At 39.2% G+C, this 27,520-nt stretch overlaps 1 long non-coding RNA gene across 1 annotated transcript; it reads right to left on the minus strand.

Annotated features, from left to right (window-relative positions):
• Nucleotides 1-998: 998 nt before the first annotated feature.
• On the minus strand, nt 999-13,340 carry LOC109157218. Its single transcript, XR_002050191.1, has 3 exons — nt 13,231-13,340; nt 7,760-7,763; nt 999-1,009 (listed from the first exon to the last, which is right to left on the minus strand). It is a non-coding gene; the product is annotated as an uncharacterized LOC109157218 (long non-coding RNA).
• Between the last annotated feature and the right edge of the window lie 14,180 nt (nt 13,341-27,520).

The following is a 27,520-nucleotide window of genomic DNA, read 5'->3' on the forward strand; positions in this document are numbered from 1 at the left end:
CCCGTGGGTGGACCCACGGGTATTCTCCCACCCATGGTTCTGCCCGCGGGTACACACCCACCGGCTTACGTTCCCCGTGGGTGGGCGGCGGGTGGAGCTCGACCCGTCGTTCCGCCCGCGGGTACATATACCTGTGCAAAATAATCCCTTCGGGGATTTTTATCTCCAAACTCAAATTCAAGTCCAAAACATGCCAAATCTCACCCAACACAACAAAATGACTTGAATCATAGGAAATGCCAAGCAATGGCACAAAAGAACCCTAAACACAAGCTCTAGATGTGCATTTTCACAAGACAAATGCAAAAACTCTCACATTTCATAGCAAAGCACAAGTAAAATCCAAGAAATCACATATAGGTAAGCAAAATAGGTTTTGTAGAGCATGGGTTACCTCTTGTAGACTAAAAGACTTCACTTTACACCTCAACAAGCTCCCCAAAAGTCTTACTTTTCAAACCCACTTCAAGATCAAACCAAAAGATCATAAAGATCCTACCTTTAAGAAAAAGACATCTAAGATGGAACCAAAAACACAAGATGGACGTAGATCTTACCCTCCTAGATGCACAAATAGGTGAAAGGTTGAATCTTGGAAGCAAATCTTGGAATCTTGACAAGGTCTCAACTTAGCTTGGAGTAAAAGCTACTCACCTTTCTAGAGAGAAGGTAGAGCTAATGTTTTAGAAAGTGTAAGGGATGAACTGAAGATGTCTTCTAGGTTAGGTTACAATACTAAAACTTGGTGAAAGGTCAAGAATACCTTACTAACATTTAGAAAGTGTAAGGAACAAGGGAACTCCCCTCAAACCTCAAGGTACAACATAACTTTGAAGTTGACTAGTGAAATACTAGTCCTTGAGTATTGAAAATCAGGATTTTAGGAATTGATTCCTCAAATGAAATAGGACTAATTACTCAATTAATCCATGGATTGAATGTGGATTTTTGGGGTGTCACACCGCACTCAGGCCGAATTCGAAAACAAAGGCAACCTCGACAAGGAAAACTTGGCTCCAGGAGAAGAGGACCCCGGAAACCAATCAGAAGAAAACCAAGGAGACGAATTCTGTCTAGGATGATTAGTGTAAAACCCCGAAATTTTGAAACTTTTAAAACTTATATAATATCGGTAAATCTCCATTATATCCCAAAATCAAACATAAGAGTATGGGGTGCTATGCCATACCTGAGCCAGAGAACTCAGGTGCACAGGCTAACTAACTAAAATCCTCAAATAATGTCAATACATAAGCATGGCACGCAGGCCGAAAGTGAAATAACTACTCTACGCCTCGGATCTCTAGCGCGCTCTGGGATTTACTCATCTCTATATATATATATATATATATATATATATATATATATATATATATATATATATATATATATATATATATAGGAAAATCATTTTGAAGCAGGAAGATATATACTTAGGAGACTCTAGCTTTAAAACCGGGAATAGACTCAGCGAATAGAGACAAGCACATTAATCAATGATAATCAGTTAAGTAAAGTTAACACTATAAGGAATACACCTCTAAGGTCACAGATCACTTTTCAATTCAAAACACATCATTCAAGCATCATTCATATCACAAAATCATTGATGGCGCCACGGGACCAATCGCATGCCCCGAACAAGAGGGTTATTGCGTATAGCATTAACACGGCCCCGTAACACCCTACCTCAGTACCGCGGTATGAGGGGATTTATCGCAACCAACCCTTTGAGAACCGCTGACGAACTCAACGTCGGACCGCAATCCTACACACCGCTGACACGCACAGTCGGTGGATCGTGATCCCCTTTACAAGGTGGGACTTACGACCCTACACACCGTTGATGCGTACAGTCGGTGGACCGTAGCGGATCAAGCCCTAGACACCGCTTAGGGACTCAGTCGGTGTGCGAAGATCCTCGGAGACTACGACCCTACACACCGCTGTCCCATCACTCGGTGGATCGCAGCCAGCCGTAGCCCTACACACCACCTGATTACTCAGGTCGGTGGACTACAACCTTCCTCGGCTTGTTGGCCCTACACACCGCCTGGCCCGTCCAGGTCGGTGGGTCATAGCACCGAGGCCCATGTGGACCATAGCCCAAGAAGTGAATCAATTCGGCCTTAACCAACTTCTGAACCTCAGCTCAGGAACAATCCATTCGGCCTTCAGCCAACTTCCGAACCTTAGCCCGGGAACAATCCATTCGGCCTTTAGCCGACTTCCGAACCTTAGCCCGGGAACACCCAATTTGATCCGAACCTTAGCCCGGGATCATGCATCACATAACACATAGGATCACGTAGTAGCATATTGGGAGGTGAAGACATATAAATAAACTTACGTGTGATTATTCACATACTAAGAATAGTCCTAAGGGGTTCATACAACTTCCACCTAGGTCAACGGGTTACCGATTCAACTAGCATGTAATTCCTAAGACTCTTTTATTCTACGAATGGTACCTGAAATATCAAACTAGATCTAAGCACGACAAACAGGGTCCGTTGGGACACAATGGGGGAACGGGGAACATCAAACGGGGAAGCCAAAGACCCAGAGTGGGCAACTGTACCATCCCCCTAAAACACATGCTATAAAACGACTTAAAACATGGAGATAACACAACTAAACAACTAACACAACGGAAGACTAAAAGATAACAGGATAAACATAAATCCAAGTCATGGGGTGTTATGCCACGTTCACCAACAAGGATGAACGCTACGGCAATATCTGCATTGTTTAAAACTATCCAAAGTCTCAAAGTCTACAACTAGATCGGCACACATGCCATAAAACAAACAGGAGAAGCTTTGCTAACCGGCACTAGACTGCGCACTCGCCTAGACATCACCTGAAAGAACACAATAAAACCTGGGACGACGCCCGATCAGCGAATAATGCTGGTAACCCACCAATACTTGTGAAATAACATACATAAGTAAGATATAAGTTGTAAAGCCATTTTCGAAACGGAATATATATATATATATATATATATATATATATATATATATATATATATATATAAAAATAAGTGTAAAACCAAGATTAATAGCCAACAAAAGACTCAACACTCTCAACAATAACACCGGAACACATCCCAAGATAACAAAGGACTACAACAACTCAAAGGATAAAGACACGACCAATGGAAACACATGCCTAGGCAACACATGCCTCTGTGACTACACACGTCACAAGAAGAGAGCACACAACAACGGCTACACAAGCCCTCGTGACATCACTCATCACGAGTTGATATGCCTTCCTTATGCCCGGTTCCAACCTTATTGCTACCCCTAACCTTATATCTAGTTCCAAACTTTACCTCCAGGACCCCTGTACACCAAGTCCAACCTTATTCCCCCGGGAACCGTCCTTCCCCCTCCATCAGTCCATCCAAAAAAACCACCGATTTCATAGTACACGAGGGTACCGTACACACACATGGCAACACATGCCCCGGATAACACATGTTATCCCAGAAATAATCACGTGAACCTTACACAAAGGCCACAAACTCCATAATCACGTCACGACCACCACGAGGACCGCTGCAATACCTTGGTGTCTAGTGTCCCATACCACTAAATCCAGGTAAAGCCACACACACCACACCTCAACAGGAATCAAACAACAAATCACAACGAAGATATGAAACATACTCAATCAAGGAATGGGTCACATCCCAACAACAACAACGATGAATAACACAAGTTATCATCAACCCATCGGAAGGTACAAACATCACACACGCTAGCCTTTAGACACCAAACTAGCATGCTTATCAAATGGGTAAACCAAAGGGAGTCACGAGGAACACACAAGACTCATCACGGTTCAACGAAACACAATGTTGAGCACTTAGCACGATTCAAGACACCAAATACCTACATGGATACCTACCATATAGTTCTAGACATACGAAACATCAAGAAGACAATCAAATAGTTCCACGAAAGAACATCGGGAAGTCCAAAGACCAAATACCGAGTCAAAAGAATCACGGGGAACAAATCCCATCACAACACCGAAGTGTTCCCCGCGGGTGGACCCACGGGTAGACCCCTACCCGCGGTTCCGCCCGCGGGTACACTACCCACGAAGCCTGTACCTCGCGGGTGGGCGACTGGTAGACCTCCTACCCGCCGTTCCGCCCGCGGTTACAGACCTGTACCACAATAAATCCCTTCGGGAATTTTCATCTCCAAACTCAACTTCAAGTCCAAAACAAGCCAAATCTCACCCAATACAACAAAATGACTTGAATCATAGGAAATGCCAAGCAATGGAACAATTGAACACTAAACACAAGCTCTAGATATGCATTTTCACAAGACAATGCATAAACACTCACATTTCATAGCAAAAACACAAGTAGAATCCAAGAAATCACATATAGGTAAGCAAAATAGATTTTGTAGAGCATGGGTTACCTCTTGTAGACTAAAGACTTCACTTTACACCTTAACAAGCTCTTCTCAATGCTCACCTTCCAAACCCACTTCAAGAACAAACCAAAAGATCATAAAGATCCTACCTTTAAGAAAAGACACCTAAGATGTAACCAAAAACACAAGATGAACTTAGATCTTACCATCCTAGATGCCCAAATATAAGAAAGGTAGAATCTTGGAAGCAACTCTTGAAGTCTTGGCAAGGCTCCAACTTCGCTTGGAAGAAAAGCTACTCACCTTTTTAGAGAAAAGGTAGAGCTAGATTTTTAGACTGTGTAAGGGATAGAATGAAGATGGTCTACTAGGTTAGGTTACAATACTAACACCATGAGAAAGGTCAAGAATGCCCTTACTAACATTAGGAAGTTAAGGAACAAGGGAACTCCCTTCAAAGCTCAAGGTGCAACTTTGACTTTGGGGTTGACTAGTCAATTACTAGTCCCCAAGTATTGAATTTTGAGGATTTTAGGAATTAATTCACCAATTGAAATAGGATTAATTACTCAATTAATCCATTAATTGAATTTGGATTTTGGGGTGTCACATCCTCTCCCCCTTCAAAGAAGCTTCGTCCCCGAAGCTTGGGTACGACGAATTAGAACAAACGGTGAAAGGAAACAACGTTGTGACAAGAGATTCAAGAACGAATTCTTTTGGTCAATCTCAAAAGATTTCACAAGAGTTTCAAAACAAGAAAGGAGACATATCCAATCAAGGATTGACAAGAGTTTAACAAATGAATAAATTGAGCATCACGAACTCTAGTCTTAACACAAATACCAACTTCTAGCCAACCACTAAGGATATAATAACCAACACAAAACACCCACTACTACTACTAGGCTAACTAAACAACAAGGCAACAAGCAAAACAAGCACAAAAGCAAACAACAAACAACCAACAACGGCAACAACAGCTAGGGAGATACAACTACTAAGGAAAAGGCGAACAAGGTAGCCACAGCTTCACTCTAGAAGGACTCGCTCTCCGAATCCTCGGACACTTCATCGTCTTCCCCTCTATGACTCGAGCTGGCTTCAATCTGATCTAGCCTGTGGTGCACGGCGACGAACTGCGTCTTCATGTAGGCGAAGCCCTCCTCGATCATGCGGTTCTGCTGACGAAGCAAGGCGACAACACGCTCTTCGTGCGACATGGAGTCGTGCTCCCTCTTGGTGCGAGCTTCTCTTCTTCGTCGGTTCTCTTCGCTTTCCGAGTCACTTTCTTCAACTTCAACGGCTTCCGGTGCTCCCACCTCATCCTCACGATCGGCTTCATCTTTGGATTCCTCATCACCTCCCAAGCTTTGAACGGCGAGGCTCAACTTCCCGGCATGGATTCCAAGCTCGGCTGCCAACTCTGCCCTTTCTTCGGGTGCTTTTCTTGCCACTTCTTCAAGCGTGATGTATTCCCCATCATCTAGCTGAAACAAATTACAACTCCGAAGGTTGGTGGCATCCAACACCAACTTTCCCACGGCCTTCGGAAGACAACCTTCCACACTGACACCCTTCCTAACCAAGTTCCAACTCAACACCATCCCATACGATAGGCTTTTCCGATTGTGATCCTGACATAAAACCATGTGTTGCAACATTAAAGCAGGCAAGTTGAACTTAACCATATTCTTGAGACAAAAGGAAAAAGTGCACTCCAACTTCCCCAACAACTTGCTCTTGTTGTTTTTAGGCAACAAACAGTCCGATACCAACATAACCAAAATCCTTTGTTCCGCAGTCAACCACTTTTTCTCCGGCCTTGAAGCTTGAGTGAAACCACTCGTACGGCCCAACAAATAGCTCAAGTAGTCTCGGTACCCCATGGTATCCGTACTAATCCAAGAATGACCACTATACTGAGCAACTCCTGAAGCAGTCAAACTCAAAAGCTGAGCCAGCCTCTTTTTAGAAAGCACCAACTTCACACTTCTCACTTTAGAAGTGATCTCAAGCTTCTCACCCTCTTTTGTCACAACCATGTGACGGTAAAATTCCTTAACCAAACTCGGGTAAATCACAGCCCTTATGGCGAGAAACCCATCCAACAAACCCTGAATGTAACACCCCCCAAACATGCTATATAAAAAGCCTTAACACATGCAGATAACACAACAAAACACTAGCACAGCAGAAGATAAAAAGGTAACTGGATAAAAGTAAATCCAAAACAGGGGTGTTATGCCACGTTTACCAACAATGATAAACGCTACGGCGGTCAAATCTGCATTGTGTACACAAATATCCCAAACTCATAAGTCTATCTCTACATCGGCTCACAGGCCATAAAGCAAAGGAAAGGTACTAAACTATCAGGCACTAGACATCGCGCTCGTCTAGACATCACCTGAAAGAACACAAAGAAACATGGGACGACGCCCGGTCAGCGAATAATGCAGGTAACCCACCAATACCGTTAAGTATCATACATAGATATGGTATATACAAAAAATAATTTTCGAAATGGAATACATACATATATATATATATATATATATATATATATATATATATATATATATATATAAGTTCAAAACCGAGAGAAGTAGTCAACACAAGACTCAACACCCTCACAAGTAACACGGGAACACATCCCAAGACCACAAGCACAACACGACTCACAAAAGAGTCAAGGAACGATCTATCATCACTCAATAGACCGCAACCCGACAAGTACAATGCGAAAGAACAACACACACACAGTCGGCAACACATGCCAAGGCCACACCTGCCTTTGTGACTACACACGTCACAAAATAAGATCACACAACACTGGCTACAACAGCCCTTGCGACATCACCCATCACGAGTTGGTATGCATGCCTTTTGCCCTGTTCCAACCTTATGGCTACCCCCAACCTTGTATCTTCTTTCCAACCATTACCTCCAGGACCCCTATACTTCTTAGTCCAACCTTTTACCTCCGGGACCGTCGTCCCCCACCAACGACCACCAACAAAGCCACCAATTTCGTAGTACACAAGGTACCGTACACAAACATGGCAACAGATGCCTTCCCAAGAAATACGTGGACCCATCACTCAGGCCACAGCTCCATAATCACGTCACGGCCACCACGAGGACCGCTGCAATACCTTGGTGACTAGTGTCCCATACCACTTATCGTGCAATCCATGTAAAGCCACACACGCATCACACCTCAACAGGAATCAATCAACGGATTGCAACGAAGGTATGAAACATAAAAATATGAAATTACAATTCCTATTCTTACTACAATTTCACATTAAAATATGATAATTCAATTCCTAATATAATATATTCTTTCCTACTTTCCTATTCCTAATACAATTCAACATTAAAAGTACTAATAATAATAATAATAATAATAATAATAATAATAATAATAATAATAATAATAATAACAATAATAATAATAATAATAACAACAACAACAACAACAACAACAACAATAATAATAATAATAATAATAATAATAATAATAATAACAAAAGAAGGAAGCAGCTTGCGTGATTCTCCTTTTGTTTTATCATGAGTCTCACCATCCCACATCGGTTGGAAAAGTAAGAATAGAGCCTTGAGACTCCTATTTAAGGAACCTCAAGGCTTCTTTCAAATTAGCATTCGTTGCTTTGGGAAACAATGAGGAGCTCCTCAGTGTGGAGTTTAATTTTTATATTTTTATATTACCATAGGTGTTTTGGGGAAAATTTTTAAATTTTCCCCAAACGCCAAAGCAGGGGCCTTTTGGCGTTTTGACAGGTTCAAAACGTCAAAAAATGACAAATTTGTCAAAAAATTTGTGGAATCCGTCATTTATCAAACATGGCTAATATATTCTTTCTTACTTTCATATTCCTAATAAAATTTTAGATTAAAATTACTAATCATAATAATACAGTGTATATACTTCCTAGAAAGACGAAATAAAATCAATAACGCAGATCTGATTACTTATATTTTCTATTTACAAAATTATTTTAATAATGTGTGTTGTATGGAAATATTATAATTATAACTCATCGTAATAATACAGTGCATATACTTCTCGGCAAGACGAAATAAATACATAATGCAGTTTTAATTATTTATATTTTTTATTTATAAAATTATTTAATAATGTGTGTTATATGGCTATATATAAAAATAAAATCCCTCATTTTAACTTCCCGCCCAAAATTCTCATATACTATTAAGGTTTACGTAATATTGTAAAAATACGATAATACAATTTATTTCTTAATACAATGTATTCTTTCATCCTTTCCTATTCCTAATACAATTCTAGATAAAAATTACTAATCGTAATAATAATAATAATAATAATAATAATAATAATAATAATAATAATAATAATAATAATAATAATAATAATAATAAAAGAATTTCAGCCACTGGCTGTCCGCGCCAGACGGCCGGTGGCTGAATTTATTATTATTATTATTATTATTATTATTATTATTATATATATATATATATATTTATTTATTTATTTATTTATTTATTTATTTATTTCTTACTTTTAATAATTGAATAGGCAACCTGTTAGCAACTCGCAAAAAAAAGTCAATCGAACAAATATAGTTTGACACTTAATTTAGTTCGTGTTGGAAATTGAGCACTTCGCAGTAGTAGATGAGCCTATTTGACACTTGTTCCTAATAATAATAATAATCTATAGTATACTATATATAAAAACAAAGTCCCCCATTTTAACTTCCCGCCCAAAAGACTCCTATACTATTACAGGGCGTTTGGTTGGAGATTGGGAGTTACGTGGGAAAGGAAATGTAATTCCATCGGAGATGGATTACTGGAATAAAGTGGGAATTTAAATTTCAGTGCTTGGTTTACAGGAATGGAATTACTGGGAATTTCAATTCCAATGTTTGGTATACATGGGAATTGGAAGGGAATAAGCAGTATAAAGTCAAAAATGTCCATTTTTGTTGTTAGACATTAATTTTAGGTTAAAAAGGGAGGGGGTAATTTTGACTCATCACTATCTTTTTTTCTTCCTAAATTCCCGGGGGGGGGGGGGGGGGGGTGGACATGGGATTTTAATTCCATGAAAATGGGGGAATTGAAATTCCATGGAATTGTAATTCCTTTCAACCAAGCAAGGAAATTCTGTGGCCTTTGGAATTATGTCGGAATTAAGTGGGAAAGAAATATAAATTCCCTTCAACCAAACGCCCTGTTAAGGTTTGCTTAATATTGTAAAAATATGGTAATAGAATTATTATTCATACTACTATTGTGCCAAATGGCACGAAAATTAGACCACTATATACCGCACGGAAATTAGGAAAAGGAAATGAAAATTAATAATTGACTTAAACTTAATATGATCCCCGCATATAATTTACTCAATATAGAACGATCACGAACTCACTGATTTTCTACCATTATATACTTTTAATTCTTGTCTGCTAGTTCTCAGCTTTCTCTTTATTGTTTAGTAATGGAGTCAAATTTTGTCATTGCCTGTGATCTATCTCATAGGACAAGGAAAAGTAATATAAGGTTCCGGTTGATGCTTTGTTTTTTGTCCCGGAAATATCAACGCACAACCGTCAACCACCAAAAACGAGAGTGCTTATTTCATGACTCCAGGGTACATATTGAATTTTTGCATTTTTTAAACAACACTGTATTTTAGTGATATTATATTAATATCAATTAATATTAATATTTATGTTAGTATGTTGTATGTTCGACAATAATCTTCCATGTAATTACTATGAAAATTTTACGCATATATATATAGTTTTCAGAAATAGATCATTCATCAATTAAATATATCATTTCTCAATACATATATAATCATCTAGATATTGCTATTAGTTTGATCTGCAACACCCTCGGTTACAAAATTTTCAAACTTTTGTGGCTTGACCACATTACCCCCATATTTATATGGAACTGCAAAACATCTGCAAATGTCAAATTCGTTACAAAAACAGCCAGGATCGCACAGGATACCCGCTCTGCATGTTTCTCCTGCACCCCTTGCTTCAGCAACTAGTGAAATGTCTACAAAGATTTATAATTTTATATTGGTGATGTAAGAAAAAATAATGATTCAAGATTTTTCAAAATAATAATAATAAGAATAAAAATACACATCACAAGCAAAATTGAACATACAATGTATACTCAATAATATGAATATAATATTATAACTTCAGATATTAATAATATTTATAAATGAAATAATAATCACGGTCACCTGTAGCAATAACCAAGGAGAATATTAAAACCAACATGGATGCCGTTGTTCCTGGATTCATGGTTGTCTATATACTAGAGAGAAACTAAGAAGCCTCGATGGTAGTGTAGTGAGGGTGGGATGTGTGAAAATGTATATTTATAGGGGTTTTGTGGCCAATTCATGCATTATTCAAAAGTATTTCTCAAAAGATATTGCTTAGAAAATTCATAAATAATTTTTTTCTTTAAATATATTAATATATTATTATATTAGTACTCCATAGTAATCTATATATATTATATTAATTAATTACGAAGTTATTTTTTTGTTACTATAATAGACATATTATAGTAACAGTTACTATATTTTATTATTGTAACAGTTAGTACTTTACTATATATTATTATATATTTCAATTTTTTTACTATAATAGGCATATAAATTATTGAGTGTGATTTCCTATACTAATAGTAACAGTTACTTTTTTTTTTTATTACTATATTAACAAATAATATAGTAACAGTTACTATATATTATTATTATATTTTATTATATATGTCGATTTTATTAGTATAATCAGCATATCGAGTATTCAATCTGATGTACTATACTGATAGTACCAATTAATTTTATTATTATTATTTTTTTGTTTTTGTTTTACTATAATAGGTTTACTATACTAATAGTTACTATATATTATTATAGTAATTAATACTACTTTACTTTATATTATTATATATATTGAATTTATTACTATAGCAGACATATTAATTATTGAGTGTACTATATTATACTAATAGCAACAATTACTTTTTTTATTACTATAATATGCATATTATAGTACACTTACTATATATTATTATTATAATAACAGTTACTACTTTAATATATGTTATTCTATATGTTGATTGTATTACTATAATAGACATATCAATTATTGTATAATATACTAATAGTAACAATAATTTTTTATTACTATAATAGGTATATTATAGTAATAATTACTATATATTATTATAGTAACTGTTACGACTTTAAGATATAGTATTATATACGTCGATTTTATTATTACAATAGACATATCAATTATTGAGTGTGATCTATTATACTAATAGTAACATTTACTTTTTTTTTATTACTATAATAGGCATATTATAGTAACAGTTACTATATATCTATTTTTTTTGGGTAGAAATTACAATATATTTATACTATTAATTCAAACAAAATTCTCCATTTTAACTTTTTGCCCAAAACACTCCTATAATATTAAGGTTTGCATAATATTTTAAAATATGGTAATACATTTCATATTCGTACTACAATTGTATGTATTAAGTGAGACAACGAAATCAGGTTACAGGAGATCCGGGTTCTTTCAAGAGAGACAAAGAAATCGATATATATTATGCTGAAATTGGATAATGGGTAAATAAAAAATTGATTATTAGGAAATACCCATTTGAGTTGGAAAATGGATATGGAAAGGTTTAGAAGAAGCCTTTGTCTCATATTAAAAAAATTGATGTGTGTTTACACTAATATATATAGATAAATTGACTGAAATGAGAATTAGTTGAAACTTGTGAATAAAAATATATAGGATACATTTGTTTATCGATAATCATTGGAAAAAAGCGTTTGGGAATTTGCACTTTTGGTGTTGACCGTACCAAAAACGCATTTTGTAAAAGTTTTTTTTTTTTTTTTTTTTTACTTTTTACAATTTTATTTTATTTTTGCAATTTATCATTCATATTCTTCCGTGTAATTACTATGGTAATTTTACGGTAATCTCTATATATATATTTTTTAATACATAAGGTATAAAAGTATAATTTCACAATATTAGATTATTGCCTAATATGGAGTAATTATTATGACAATTATAGAATTAAAAGCACAAATATTAGTACAATTGATGAAAAATTATTATTTTAATTAAACGAATAATTAAACAAATAGAGAAAATTTCAATTTTGGTCCACTGACTATTGGGGTTATGTTAATTGCAGCACTTGACTTTCAACAATGATAATTTAGTACCTTGACTATGCAATTTCTATCAATTTTGGTCACGCCGGCCAAATTGCCGGCCAAATCTCACCAGAAAAATTTTAATGGTCAAATTATGAGGGTAATTTAGTCATTTTATTTCTCTTTTCTTTCTTCTCCATTCTTCTCTCCATCTCCGGCGACAATTTATTTTCCGATATAAAGAAGCCTACTGCGAAGGTCAATTCCACAAGGTCAATTCCAAAATTCCAATTCCGGCGTAAACACAGTATGCAAATATGCCTCACGACCACTTCCATATTACATCAGAAACCTACTGCGAAGGTCAACACATTCATCTCGAGCCCCCCTTTCTACCTCGAAAAACAACGCAATTCCAATTCTGACGACCCGACCTCAGCCACGATCGCCAAAAAAAAAAAGATAAATCCCGGGAACCGGCGGCAAACGACAAGGAATCCGAGGATTCCCTCGACGTAAAATCAAACTACGGGATCTCAATTCGAGAAGCGACCAAATTAAATGACAACCCAAATCCCACAATCGTAGAACAAAGTCTGAGGAAAACCAATTCCACAATGGCAATTCAAAGATATAAAGAAATTGACCGAACGATTCCTCTATCTGTATAGTGTGTTTACGGGTGTATTTTTTTATTTTTTATTTTTCTCTTCAGTTCTCTCTCTATATAAATGTATAGAGAAAATTTCAAGTCATCGGAAAATAAATTATCGCCGGAGATGGAGAGAAGATTGGAGAAGAAAGAAAAGAGGAATAAAATGACTAAATTGCCCTCATAATTTGACCATTAAAATTTTTCCGGTGAGATTTGGCCGGCAATTTGGCCGGCGTGACCAAAATTGATAGAAATTGCATAGTTAAGGTACTAAATTATCATTTTTGAAAGTCAAGTGCTGCAATTAACATAACTCTAATAGTCAGTGGACCAAAATTGAAATTTTCTCTAAACAAATATTAGTATATTTACCGTTAAACATGGGCCTTTGAATTTATTAATAATTACAATTAATTTTTTTATACATATATATTATACTTGGCAAAAACTTGTGTGAGAGCGTCTCACGACTCTTAATCCGTGAGACGAGTTGGATCTTTGATTAATGAGGTCAAAGATCTGACTCATTAATCAAAGATTTGACCCATTAATCAAAGATCTGACCCGTTTCACATATTGAGACCCGTGAAACGGCCTCGCACAAGTAGTTCAAGTTATATAAGATAATCAAGCTAAGGTTATATTTGCTTGGTAATATAAGATTCTCATGTTTGGTTGAGGTTATGTAACTTTCCCAAGGAATGTCAGAAAACCTCCGCATTAAGTTTTTAGATATTGGAAGGTAATTTCAGATACCTTCCAATTTCTTAGGTAATCTCACATTCCCTTGTCTTATTACTATGTTGGGCTTTAGACATTCTATTCAATTTGTCTTATTATGGTTGTTTTATTTACATATCTTAATTTTAAACCAAGCCAAGAATCTAGTATTCCCTAAGGTAATCTTCCATGTAATTACTATGAAAATTTTACGCAAATATATATATATATATATATATATATATATATATATATATATATATATATATATATATATATATATATATATATGTATGTATGTATGTATGTATGTATGTATGTATGTATGTATGTATGTATACGTAAGGTATAATAGCATAATTGCATAATATATTAGTATAATTACGTAATAATTATTATGGTAATTAAAGAATTAATTTCACACATATTAGTATAATTACAATTAAACATGGGTCGTTGAATTTTTTTAATAATAATTACAATTAATTTTTAGATAATCTTTCTCTCTCTCTCGCTCTCTCTCTTTCCCTATATATATATATATATATATATATATATATATATATATATAGAGGTTCCGGATCAGGTGAGAACCTTTCCTTAGGTGAGGACGTGAGGACTAATCCAGATCATCCATTTTGAGTGATCTAAAGGCTACGACAAAACAAAAACGTGCTGCCCAAAAAAGTGGGATGGATGCACAATAATCACACTATAAATGCACAACAAATTGGACATAATGCACAACAAACTAACACAGAATGCACAACAAACTGAGAATGACTGCACAACAAACTGAGTACGAATGCACAACAAACTGAGTACGAAAAATTAAATTCATTACATATAATTAAATCACAGCCGTTGGCTTAACTAAATGGAAGGATCAGATTAGTCCTCACGTCCTCACCTAAGGATAGGTCATCACCTGAAACGGAATATATTTTTGGTCCTAGACTTATAGTGGCTTGGACATTTTTAGTCCTTTATAAAAAAATTTGCCATTTTATGGACAGAGTTATTGTGGCGAGGACATTTTTGGTCCTCCGTCTATATTTTTGTTAGATAATCGTCTGAGAGAGGGGTAATTACGTCAATTTAGGGTATCTCCTTCTATCTATTATATCTATGTGTGTTTTGTTTTCTTCTCGGTCATAATTCGAAGGAGTCGGAGAGTCCAAGTTGCAGTAAAGGCATGGTTGTGGGCAGAGCATTTCGTAGTGCAAAACTACAAATAAATGAGGGTCAGAGTAAAGGCATGATTGTGTGACCAAAATCGTCCATCTCACAATAAAGAGATAGCCTAAATTGACGTAATTGCCCCTCTCTCATACGGTTATCTAACAGAAATATAGACGGAGGACCAAAAACGTCCTCGCCACAATAACTCTGTGCATAAAATGGCAAATTTTTTTATAAAGGACTAAAATTGTAACACCCCGTGTTACGGCCTTCAATCCCGGATTAATTATTTAATTAATCCCGTTAATAATAATTAAATATGATTTAATTCGGTTAGGTTTCCCTTTAATTAATTAATAAGGCCCACCATGAACCATGGGCGCTTGCCTAAATTAGAGCCTTAAGCCTATTAGGAATAAAGAAAGTAAACCTTTTACTATTCAGATTCTGATTAGGAATCCTAGACCTAGTTATCTATTAGGAATAAAGGAAGTAGGTCTTTTACTATTCAGAGTATGATTGAGATTCTCTTTAATTAATTAATATAGTCCACTATGGACCATGGAACCCAATCCTTAGTCCCAAAAGGAATAGAATTAGCAAGCCTATAATATTAGTTCCTAGTCAGGACTCCTAAATATATAAATAGGGGACTTAAGAGGCACCTAGAACCGATCCCACAAGATTAACGCCCCACCACCCCAAAAGAGCTCCAAGAATCCCCTTAGAAGAAATCAAGAAAGCAAGAAAGCTTAAAGAAAGACCCTTCATAGCCAAGGAATTAATTAAGGCTAAAAGGTAACCCATGTCTCAATAAAACCTATTTTCGTAGCTATGATTTCCCCCGTAGGATTTCCCCATATTATTGTATATTAATGACTTGTGACGATTATGATTGATGATTGATGTGATGATCCCATGGGGGATCTTGATAATCTTGATATTGGGAGATTCTTGATAATTATGATGTTCTTGATGATTATATGGAGTTCTCGATGATTATGTGTTGTTCTTGATAATTGTATGATGCCCTTGATGCTTATGTGTTATTCTTACCGAATCTTGCAATTAGAAGGCGAATCGTATTCTTGTTGATATAAAAGTGATTAGAACCCTAGGTTGTATCATATGATGTTATTCTTGGGTTATCGGGTGGGGTAATCGCATGTTTGGGTGTTGATTATGTTTAGAAAAGCATGATAGGTTATGTGCCGTTCGTTTCTCGTATTTGATACGTTAATTGTCTACGTGTTGTCGTTGATTGCGTTGCCAAGTGTCTAAGAATGGTTTCGGGTTCCACAATGGTTCCCGGGGCGAATTTGTGTGATAAGAGTTAGTGGGGGGTAGGTGGGGGGTAGGGGACCCGTCACCTACCCACGGCAGAAATAGTGATCCCAGCAGCGGGCAGCCGGCTGGCGGGCAGCTACCCGTCGGCGACCCGCTGCCCGGAATAATAAATCCGGCGGGCAGCCGGCGGGTGGCCCCCACCCACCGGCTACCCGCTGGAATTTTCCCCATCTTGGGTTCCCGGCTTCCCCGTCCCCCGTGGTGTCCCAACGGACTACGTTTATCGTGCCTATGTCTAGTTTGATATTTCGGGTACCATTCGTAGGTTTATGAATCTATTATATTGCATGCTAGTTGAATTGGTATCCCGTTGACCTAGGTTGAAGAAGTATGAACCCCTTAGGACTATTCTTAGTATGTGATGGATCACGCATAGGTTTTGTTATACGTTTTCTCCCCCTTCCCAATGTGTTAATGTGGGTTGCATGTACTTGCTATGTGTTATGTGTGCATGTAACCCCGAGTTGGTTAAGATCAACCGGGCTATACGGGCAGTCGGGTGGGCTGAGAACCATACCGGCTGTTAACCAGGCTGGTAGAGACCGGTCAGGTATATAAATATTATATAGGACTAAGTTCCACTATACGGGCAGTCGGATGGGCTGAGAACCATACCGGCTGTTAACCAGGCTGGTAGAGACCGGTCAGGTATATAAATATTATGTAGGACAAAGGTCCACTATACGGGCAGTTGAATTGGCTGAGAACCATCCCAACTGTTCACCAGGCTGGTAAAGACCGGTCAGGTATATAAATATTATGTAGGACAAAGGTCCATCAGTCGGTTGCGATCGGCTCCTCCGTAATGTGAGACGGGGCAGGGTGCTGCGGGCCGTGTCAGAGCTATATGCGCTGACCCTCATGTATGGGCATGCGATTGGTCCTGTGGCGCCAACAAAGTCTGCTATGTGATGAGATATGGAGGAGTTGTGTTTATGAGTATATTGGGGGATGTGACTAAGGGATTTATGCTGGGGATTGTTTATGTTGGGTTATGTTTATTAATTGTGCTCAGCTTTATCTGCCTTGCCTGTTCTGGATTGTATACGCTTGTTATAACTGTTGCTTGTGTCTAACCTTATCTGTCGAGTCATTCCCGGATTTCAAAGCTAGAGTTCGTAGGATATATCTTCATGCTCAAAATGGTTTTCGTATATCTATATATATCTCTATATGTATTGTATTTCAACGCGTTGGAGTGGGTTACCAGCATCTCTTGCTGAACAGATATATTTGGCTTTCAGGCACTGAAGAATAATTCACTGGAGCGCGCTAGAACTTGGAACGTAGAAGTAGATAGTTTCCCTTTCGGCCTGCGTGTCATGCTTATGCCTTTACATTATTGAGGATATTAGTTAGTTAGCCTGTGCACCTGAGTTCTCTAGCTCAGGTGTGGCATAGCACCCCATACTCTTGTATTATGTTTTGGGATTTAATGAGGTTTCACCTTTATTTTATAAGTTTTAAATGTCTTGAAAATCTGGGGTGTTACAGTTGGTATCAGAGCCTAAGTTTGACCCTAGGCTAAAACTCTTAAGACCGGACTTTAGGACATTAGGCTTGAACTCTAGGTATTTAGGAACATAGGACTCAGGAATCTTAGGACGCGCGGTGAGATTCTGAAACCTACACATAACCTCCCCTCACTTTATCCCTCACTAATTTAATGAACTCCCATTCGCTTACCACACCAAGGTAAGGGTACAACATATCAACGCATCATTATAATAAATATTGGCCCAGAGAACCAGCAGCACGGCGCCAACGAGAAGTTAGTCAAGGACCCCACATCCCTCGAAGAATGGATCCAAACCTTAGAGAAAATCCTCGGGTTAGTGGAATGCCCAGAAGAACGTCGTGTAGAGATAGCCTCATTCTACTTCAGATACGAGGCCGATCTCTTACCAACAAGAACCAGGGTTCGACTGGAAAAGCCCCAAAACACGACTACGAGAACGATTCTATCCAACACACGTAAAAGCATCCATATACAAAGAGTTCCCCCCCCCCCCCCCCCCCCATTTGAAACAAGGGACAGCTACCGTCATGGAGTACTATAAACGATTCCTCGAACTAGCACGCTTCGCGCTAGAACTAGTTCCCACCGAGATAACCAAAATGGAAAGATTCGTATCGGGCCTCAACTTCGAAGCCCGAGAAGCACTAGTGGTAAGCAGACCTCGGACCCTCAACGAGGCTTACTCCAGTGCAGCAAATCTCTATCGAATCCAACTACTCCAACGTGGGGTTCAGGAACAGATACGAAAGAGAAACACCGGAGGTGGAGCACCACCTGTAAAAGAACAAGAAACGACACCAACACAAGACTGAGTAACCTAGCCAGCCAAAGGTCACCCCTAGGGAACAACGAAGCTAAAGCAAGGAGCTTCCCTTGCCTGGAATGCAACAAAAGCCATAAAGGTAAAAACTGCATGGGCAATCCCTGGCGCTGCTTCAACTGCGGAGAGGAAGGACACAAGGCCTTCCAGTGCACTCAACCCCAAAGACCACGCACCACCACCACGGGTCAACACGGGGGCACCACTCGTCAAGGAAACTACGGCACCCCCGGAAAGATATTTGCCATGAGCCGCACCCAGGCCAAAACTCGGGAACGAAAGCAACCACGAAGAAGGGAACCAAACCCCAGAAGACGAGGACCACGCAAACCCCGCGGAAGAAAACCAAGATAAAGAAGTCTGCGATGGACCGCAAACTACGAAACCCAGAAGACCCTAATCTATGCAAACCCCGAACCACTAACAAAACCTACACCAGTGCTGCTGACCTCTATCAAATCCAACCTCTACAACGGGGAATTCAGGAACAAACCCAAGGGAAGGAGTAACAGAAGTGGGGGACCACCTGTAAAAGGGACTGGAAACGCCAATTAAATACAAGGATGTAAAGTAACACATAAACAGCATCCTTCCTCAACCTTTAATACGAATTGTCGAAAAGGACTCGACATGGCAAGAAGAGGCGACAGACGCGTGGAAAGTACCACACAACTAAAGCTCCCCAGCAATCAAGGTCGTACCTTGGAACAAAGACCTCGATGGTTTTAAGACACCGTAAGAAGTACATGAGACACACAAAATCGCCAAAACGCCATGCGACGTCAAAGGCAGTCAATCAATGCATTCCAAGGAAGAGAAATGCATCACCCAGCACTTGGTCACCAAAGGACTGAGCAAAGAACAAGCGACAAGCCAAACTCCAAGAAAAAAACAAGAAGGCTTATCATTAATCAAGCAAAGCAAAGACAAAGTTGTCTTATAACCAACCACCCGGTGAAGACGATGAGGTTGCAAGTTGGAAACCGGACCCAACCTACTGAGCAAAAAGAACATGCGAGAGTCTTGACTAATCTATAACTCGTACCTAAGGATCAATAAAACTATACGATGGGCCACCCTATGTATTCAAGTCCCTTCTATTGTGCAGATGGACATGGGGCTTGTCGGGACTTGAATCTGTGCATTCTTGGGATTTTTCCCGAAGGAATTCACTTTTCCTAGTCACCTTCCCGCGGGTCCCCAACGGGACCTTGATGGGACCCTAACGGGTCCTTGACGGGACCTTGGCGGGACCTTGACGGGTCCCTGACAGGAGCTTGGCAGGCGGACGACCGCCCACCTCGCGCCCACTGGTACAATGTGCTGATTCCTTAACTCCTCGTTTTATTAATTCATGGCGCACTTGTGTGCCTCGGGCGATGAACGCGAGTCTTGAGAAGGAATCATGGGTTGTCCAAACATGGTGACCTCGGTAAAAGACCTTGACCCACGAAAAACCATCGGAAGAGCACAACCAATTGCATTACACAGGGAATCATAGTTGGACTCTACGATGCAACCGACTAGGAGTGATTGACGAGAAGGATTGTGGAAACCAAGGAGGCGAGTTGGGAACTCGTGCTGAGGACTCACAAGGGCCTTAAAGTCAAAACACTAAGGATAAACCGGAACTCCATCAAACCATGGATATCGTTCAAGTAAATCAGAGGGCTCCTTACAAGTTGTATGAAATCAAGAATGACGTTGTCCGTGGCGCTAAGGAAAAAGTAAAGAGCACATTTGTGCCAAGGCCTCAAGGGTTATCAAGGACCAACAAGGAAATAAGATGACTCGTAAAGTCACCGAGACATTCCGCAACAAGATTGGGTAACCAACCGCACTTCAAGAAGAAGAGGAGCACGCAAAGGCACCTTCATCATTAAAAGTAATGCAAAAGGGCACCGCAAACCGAACCCCAGGGAAGACATGAAGTCTTACTAAGAATTTCATTCGCTAAAAAGAAGATGAAATTCAATAGGGGGAGAAAGTCAAACCCAAAGTTTATTGACTCCCAAGAGACTTTGGGAAGAAGTTGGAAGTGCGCCCTAAAAAGATTGGCTTGGTTGACCAAGCTTGGTCAAGACCTTGGGCGCATTAAGGAAGCACGTGTTGAATCATCACGGGATTCATCACAAGAAATCTTTAAAAAACCATAAGAATGGATGAGACCCTAGCATGGAAAGGAAATATCAACGGAAATCTTGGAGCCGAGCAGAGCCAAAACTAAAGAAAAAGGGGTCATCAGTTCGTCTTGACATCATAATCGGGCTTCAAACAGGAATAATCACCCAATGTCGGGAATCCTTAAACCACCCTAGCCGAATTCCATCTCTTCCCTTCAACAATCGAACCCCGTCTTATTACAAAACCCTTTCTACCTTTCAAGCCTCATTCTTGACTCCCCATTTTAATGATTCCATACAAGGTAGCAACCTCACCTCCTAATTTGCAACCTTGAAAACTTTGATCCTAATTCCTAAACTCAACTTGTCCTCAGGTTTGAAACCCTAACCGCCCCTCTCTTTATCCTCTTAACCCAATCATTTCCAAAAACCCAGCGTACATAGATATATAATTATATATTTTCCTCGTAGAATACTTTCTCTACGTAACCGCCGTACAAGTTAGACTCGTTATCCCCGTAATAATTTCTAAGCTTCGGGGACAAAGCTTCTCATAAGGGGGGGAGAGTGTAACACCCTGTGTTACGGCCTTCAATCCCGGATTAATTATTTAATTAATCCCGTTAATAATAATTAAATATGATTTAATTCGGTTAGGTTTCCCTTTAATTAATTAATAAGGCCCACCATGAACCGTGGGCCCTTGCCTAAATTAGAGCCTTAAGCCTATTAGGAATAAAGAAAGTAAACCTTTTACTATTCAGATTCTGATTAGGAATCCTAGACCTAGTTATCTATTAGGAATAAAGGAAGTAGGTCCTTTACTATTCAGAGTATGATTGGGATTCTCTTTAATTAATTAATATGGTCCACTATGGACCATGGAACCCAATCCTTAGTCCCAAAAGGAATAGAATTAGCAAGCCTATAATATTAGTTCCTAGTCAGGACTCCTAAATATATAAATAGGGGACTTAAGAGGCACCTAGAACCGCTCCCACAAGATTAACGCCTCACCACCCAAAAAGAGCTCCAAGAATCCCCTTAGAAGAAATCAAGAAAGCAAGAAAGGTTAAAGAAAGACCCTTCATAGCCAAGGAATTAATTAAGGCTAAAAGGTAACCCATGTCTCAACAAAACCTATTTTCGTAGCTATGATTTCCCCCGTAGGATTTACCCATATTATAGTGTATTAATGACTTGTGATGATTATGATTGATGATTGATGTGATGATCCCATGGGGGATCTTGATAATCTTGATATTGGGAGATTCTTGATAATTATGATGTTCTTGATGATTATATGGAGTTCTCGATGATTATGTGTTGTTCTTGATAATTGTATGATGCCCTTGATGCTTATGTGTTATTCTTACCGAATCTTGCAATTAGAAGGCGAATCGTATTATTGTTGATATAAAAGTGATTAGAACCCTAGGTTGTATCGTATGATGTTATTCTTGGGTTATCGGGTGGGGTAATCGCATGTTTGGGTGTTGATTATGTTTAGAAAAGCATGATAGGTTATGTGCCGTTCGTTTCTCGTATTTGATCCGTTAATTGTCTACGTGTTGTCGTTGATTGCGTTGCAAAGTGTCTAAGAATGGTTTCGGGTTCCACAATGGTTCCCGGGGCGAATTTGTGTGATAAGAGTCAGTGGGGGGTAGGGGACCCGCCACCTACCCACGACCGAAATAGTGATCCCGGCAGCGGGCAGCCGGCGGGCGGGCAGCTACCCGCTGCCCGGAATAATAAATCCGGCGGGTGGCCCCCACCCACCGGCTACCCGCTGGAATTTTCCCCATCTTGGGTTCCCGGCTTCCCCGTTTGATGTTTCCCCGTCCCCCGTGGTGTCCCAACGGACTCCATTTATCGTGCCTATGTCTAGTTTGATATATCGGGTACCATTCGTAGGTTTATGAGTCTATTATATTGCATGCTAGTTGAATTGGTGTCCCGTTGACCTAGGTTGAAGAAGTATGAACCCCTTAGGACTATTCTTAGTATGTGATGGATCACGCATAGGTTTTGTTATACGTTTTCTCCCCCTTCCCAATGTGTTAATGTGGGTTGCATGTACTTGCTATGTGTTATGTGTGCATGTAACCCCGAGTTGGTTAAGATCAATCGGGCTATACGGGCAGTCGGGTGGGCTGAGAACCATACCGGCTGTTAACCAGGCTGGTAGAGACCGGTCAGGTATATAAATATTATATAGGACAAAGGTCCACTATACGGGCAGTTGAATGGGCTGAGAACAATCCCAACTGTTAACCAGGCTGGTAAAGACCGGTCAGGTATATAAATATTATGTAGGACAAAGGTCCATCAGTCGGTTGCGATCGTCTCCTCCGTAATGTGAGACGGGGCAGGGTGCTGCGGGGCCGTGTCAGAGCTATATGCGCTGACCCTCATGTATGGGCATGCAATTGGTCCTGTGGCGCCAACAAAGTCTGCTATGTGATGAGATATGGAGGAGTTGTGTTTATGAGTATATTGGGGGATGTGACTAAGGGATTTATGCTGGGGATTGTTTATGTTGGGTTATGTTTATTAATTGTGCTCAGCTTTATCTGCCTTGCCTGTTCTGGATTGTATACGCTTGTTATAACTGTTGCTTGTGTCTAACCTTATCTGTCGAGTCATTCCCGGATTTCAAAGCTAGAGTTCGTAGGATATATCTTCATGCTCAAAATGGTTTTCGTATATCTATATATATCTCTATATGTATTGTATTTCAACGCGTTGGAGTGGGTTACCAGCATCTCTCGCTGAACAGATATATTTGGCTTTAAGGCACAGAAGAATTAGTCACTGGAGCGCGCTAGAATTTGGAACGTAGAAGTAGATAGTTTCCCTTTCGGTCTGCGTGCCATGCTTATGCCTTTACATTATTGAGGATATTAGTTAGTTAGCCTGTGCACCTGAGTTCTCTAGCTCAGGTGTGGCATAGCACCCCATACTCTTGTATTATGTTTTGGGATTTAATGAGGTTTCACCTTTATTTTATAAGTTTTAAATGTCTTGAAAATCTGGGGTGTTACAAAAATTGTCCAAGCCACTATAAGTCTAGGACAAAAAATGTCTTTTACTCTTATATATATATATATATATATATATATATATATAGTTTTCAGAAATAGATCATTCATCAATTAAATATGCCATTACTCAATACAAATATAATCATCTAGATATTGCTATTAATTCGATCTGCAACACCCTCGGTTACAAACTTTTCAAATTTTTGTGGCTTGACCACGTTACCCTCATATTTATATGGAACTGCATAACATCTGCAAATGTCAAATTCGTTACAAAAACAGCCAGGATCGCACAGGATACCCGCTCTGCATCCTTCTCCTGCACCCCTTGCTTCAGCAACTAGTGAAATGTCTACAAAGATTTATAATTTTATATTGGTGATGTTAGAAAAAATAATGATTCAAGATTTTTCAAAATAATAATAATAAGAATAAACATACACATCACAAAAAAAAATTGAACTTACAAGGTATACTCGATAATATGAATATAATATTCTAACTTCAGATCCTTCAATTCCCAAAGGAAGCGCTAATACTGGGGCTGTGGTCAGCCTCTCTTTCATTTCATGAAATGCCGAAGCACAATGGATGTCCCATTGAAAGGGGTTTTCCTTCTTCATGAGCCTTGTCAGGGGTTGAGCTATTTTGATGAAATCGGGTAGAAATCTTCGATAGTAACCGGCCAACCCAAGGAAGTTCCTAACCACCGGAACTTCCTTTGGCATGAGCCATTCCTTGATTGGATCTACTCTGATCCCCTCCTTAGATATCACGTGGCCCTGGAATGCCACGCTGTCCTTTCAGAATTCGCACTTTGAGAGTTCGGCGTATAGCTGATTTTCCCTCAGAGTTTATAAGGATGTGCAGAGGTATTTCTCGTGTTCCTCCTTTTCTTGTGAGTAGACCAGGATGTCATCGATAAATACAATCACTAAGACATCCAGGAAGGGTCGAAATACACGGTTCATGAGATCCATGAATACTGCGGGCGCATTGGTTAGTCCAAATGGCATTACTGTGAACTCATAGTGGTCGTCGCGCGTTCGGAAGGCTGTCTGGGTCGGCCACTTTTATTTGATGGTATCCGGATCTCAAATAGATTTTCGAGAACACGCTTGCTCCCTTGTGTTAGTTGAACAAGTCGTCTATCCGCGGGAGGGGATACGTGTAACACCTCGTGTTACAGCCTTTAATCCTGGATTAATTATTTAATTGATTCCGTTAATAATAATTAAAAAGGATTTAATTTGGTTAGGATTTCGTTTAATTAATTAATGTGGTCCACCATGGATCGTGGACCCTTGCCTAAACTAGAGTCTTAAGCCTAGTAGGAATAAAGATAGAGGACCTTCCACTATTCAGATTCTAATTAGGAATCCTAGACTTATTAGGAATAAAGATAGTAGGCCTTTATTACTCAGATTCTAATTAGGAATCCTAGACCTATATACGTGTTAGGAATTGAATGTAGGCCTTTACTATTCAGACTCTGATTAGGATTCCTAACTCTATAAATAGGGGATTAGAAAGCAATTAGAACCCTTACCACCCATAGTTGTATTACACGAAATTATTCCCCGAGAAATTCTCCACCAACTAGCCCAGGGAGATCAATCGGAGGGAAGTCTTAGAGAAGAACCTTAATAGCCAAGGGAGGATTAATTGAGGCTACTAGGTAACCCATGTCCCGAAAAATCCCATTTTCCTTGTTATATCTTATTCATCGGCTCCTTTTTATATTGTGTTTATGTGATAATCTTGACGTTCTTGATATTGTAATTGATTATATGAATGATCTTGTATCTTGATTGTGTCTAGAACCCTAGGGTTTATATCATGAATTTTGTGTTATGATGTTATTGGTATATTTGGGTGGAATTATGCATGATCGGGTGTTGAGTCTAGCCTAGGACTTGTGTTTAGGACTTTGCATATAGACTTTGCATAGGACATGGCATGTTTAGGAATCGTATTAGAACGTATTTGGCGTGATTCTTGATTTAATTCCGTTAATTGAGTCCGTGGTTTTGGGTTTGGACATGGTTTTGGGTTCAACGAGAGATCCCGGGACCGAGAGTTGCATGTGTATCAATGGGGGGGGGGGGGGTAGGTGGGGTGACTGACCACCCGCCACCTACCCACTACCCGTGTCACTATTCCAGCGGGTAGGCGGCGGGCGGTGGTCTGCCCGCTGGCCACCCGCTGGAATAGCGAGTGGCCGCCGGCGGGTGGTCCTCCACCCGCCACCTACCCGTTGGAAACCGGTCGAGGTTCGTAATGTTTTCCCCCGTTTGTTGTTTCCCCGAGTTCTGTTGTACCCCGTTTTTCGTGTATGAGTCTTATTTGGTGTTTTAGGTATCGTTCTAGGAATTTATGTGTAATATGTGTCGGTGTTGTTGTGTCTTGATTGTTATTTGATTATGTGTTAATTGATTGAATGGTGATGAGTATCGTGGTCATTGCGCAATGGAAAGTGTGACTGATGATGATGATGATGATGAGATTGTGATTAGTGGAAATGAATTGTTGGCGGTTGGCACCACTTGTGCCCCGTGATTGTACTAAAGGTACATGCCATAGCGGTGACTGTACTAAAGGCACACATCCACCTTCGACTAGCTTGTCGTTGAGCATAGGTCAGGTTATAAGTGTTTCGGTGTCATGTTAGAGCTATATGTGCTAACCCCTTGATAGTGGCACTAGAGGTGCAGATCATTCAATGGCACTGTAGCACTATCTTGATATGTTGGAGGTTGATAGGCGGTTTGTCGGTGGGGGCATGTAGTTTCCAGGAGGCATAAGGGGTGGTGATATAAGGGTGGCCTGGAGGTATCGGTTGGAACTGATGTAAGGACGGAGGGGAGCTACAAGGTTGGAACTTGGTATAACGTGGGAGGATGAATTGTGTGCTTTGATGACCACGTGCTAATTGATTGCATTGAATGCCTTCGTTGCCTCTACTTGTTATTTGTATGCTTATTTGCATGTCATATGTTGTATTGCATGCTTAGAATGCCTGTTAGTTTTTATGATTATTCTATGTTGTTTTGTCTGTTAATATGTCTTGAGTCTTGATCTTGGATTTAAACTAGAGTCTCATAGGTATATATGAATTCCAGTTTCAAAATGAGATTCTTATATCTACCAATATTGTACTTAACGCGTTGGAGTGGGTTACCGGCATTATTCACTGACAGTTGTTATACTGAATTTTTTTTTCAGGTGATGAGAATTAGCTTCGGAGGGCGCTAGTCAGAACCTTGGAGTTAGCTTATTTAGCCTTAGCTCAGTAGTTGGCATGCGTGCCTCGGGATTGTATTTGAATATTGATTTGAGCAATTATTATGCTTTATTAGTTTAGCCTGTGCACCTAGGTTGTAACACCCCTAAATTTTAAAACTTTTAATGCTTATGAAATAAAGGCAATCCTAATATCAAATCCTAAACAGAGCATATCTAATCTAGATG

This window comes from Ipomoea nil, unplaced genomic scaffold (assembly GCF_001879475.1).
Source record: "Ipomoea nil cultivar Tokyo-kokei standard unplaced genomic scaffold, Asagao_1.1 scaffold2762, whole genome shotgun sequence".
NCBI lineage: Eukaryota > Viridiplantae > Streptophyta > Magnoliopsida > Solanales > Convolvulaceae > Ipomoea > Ipomoea nil.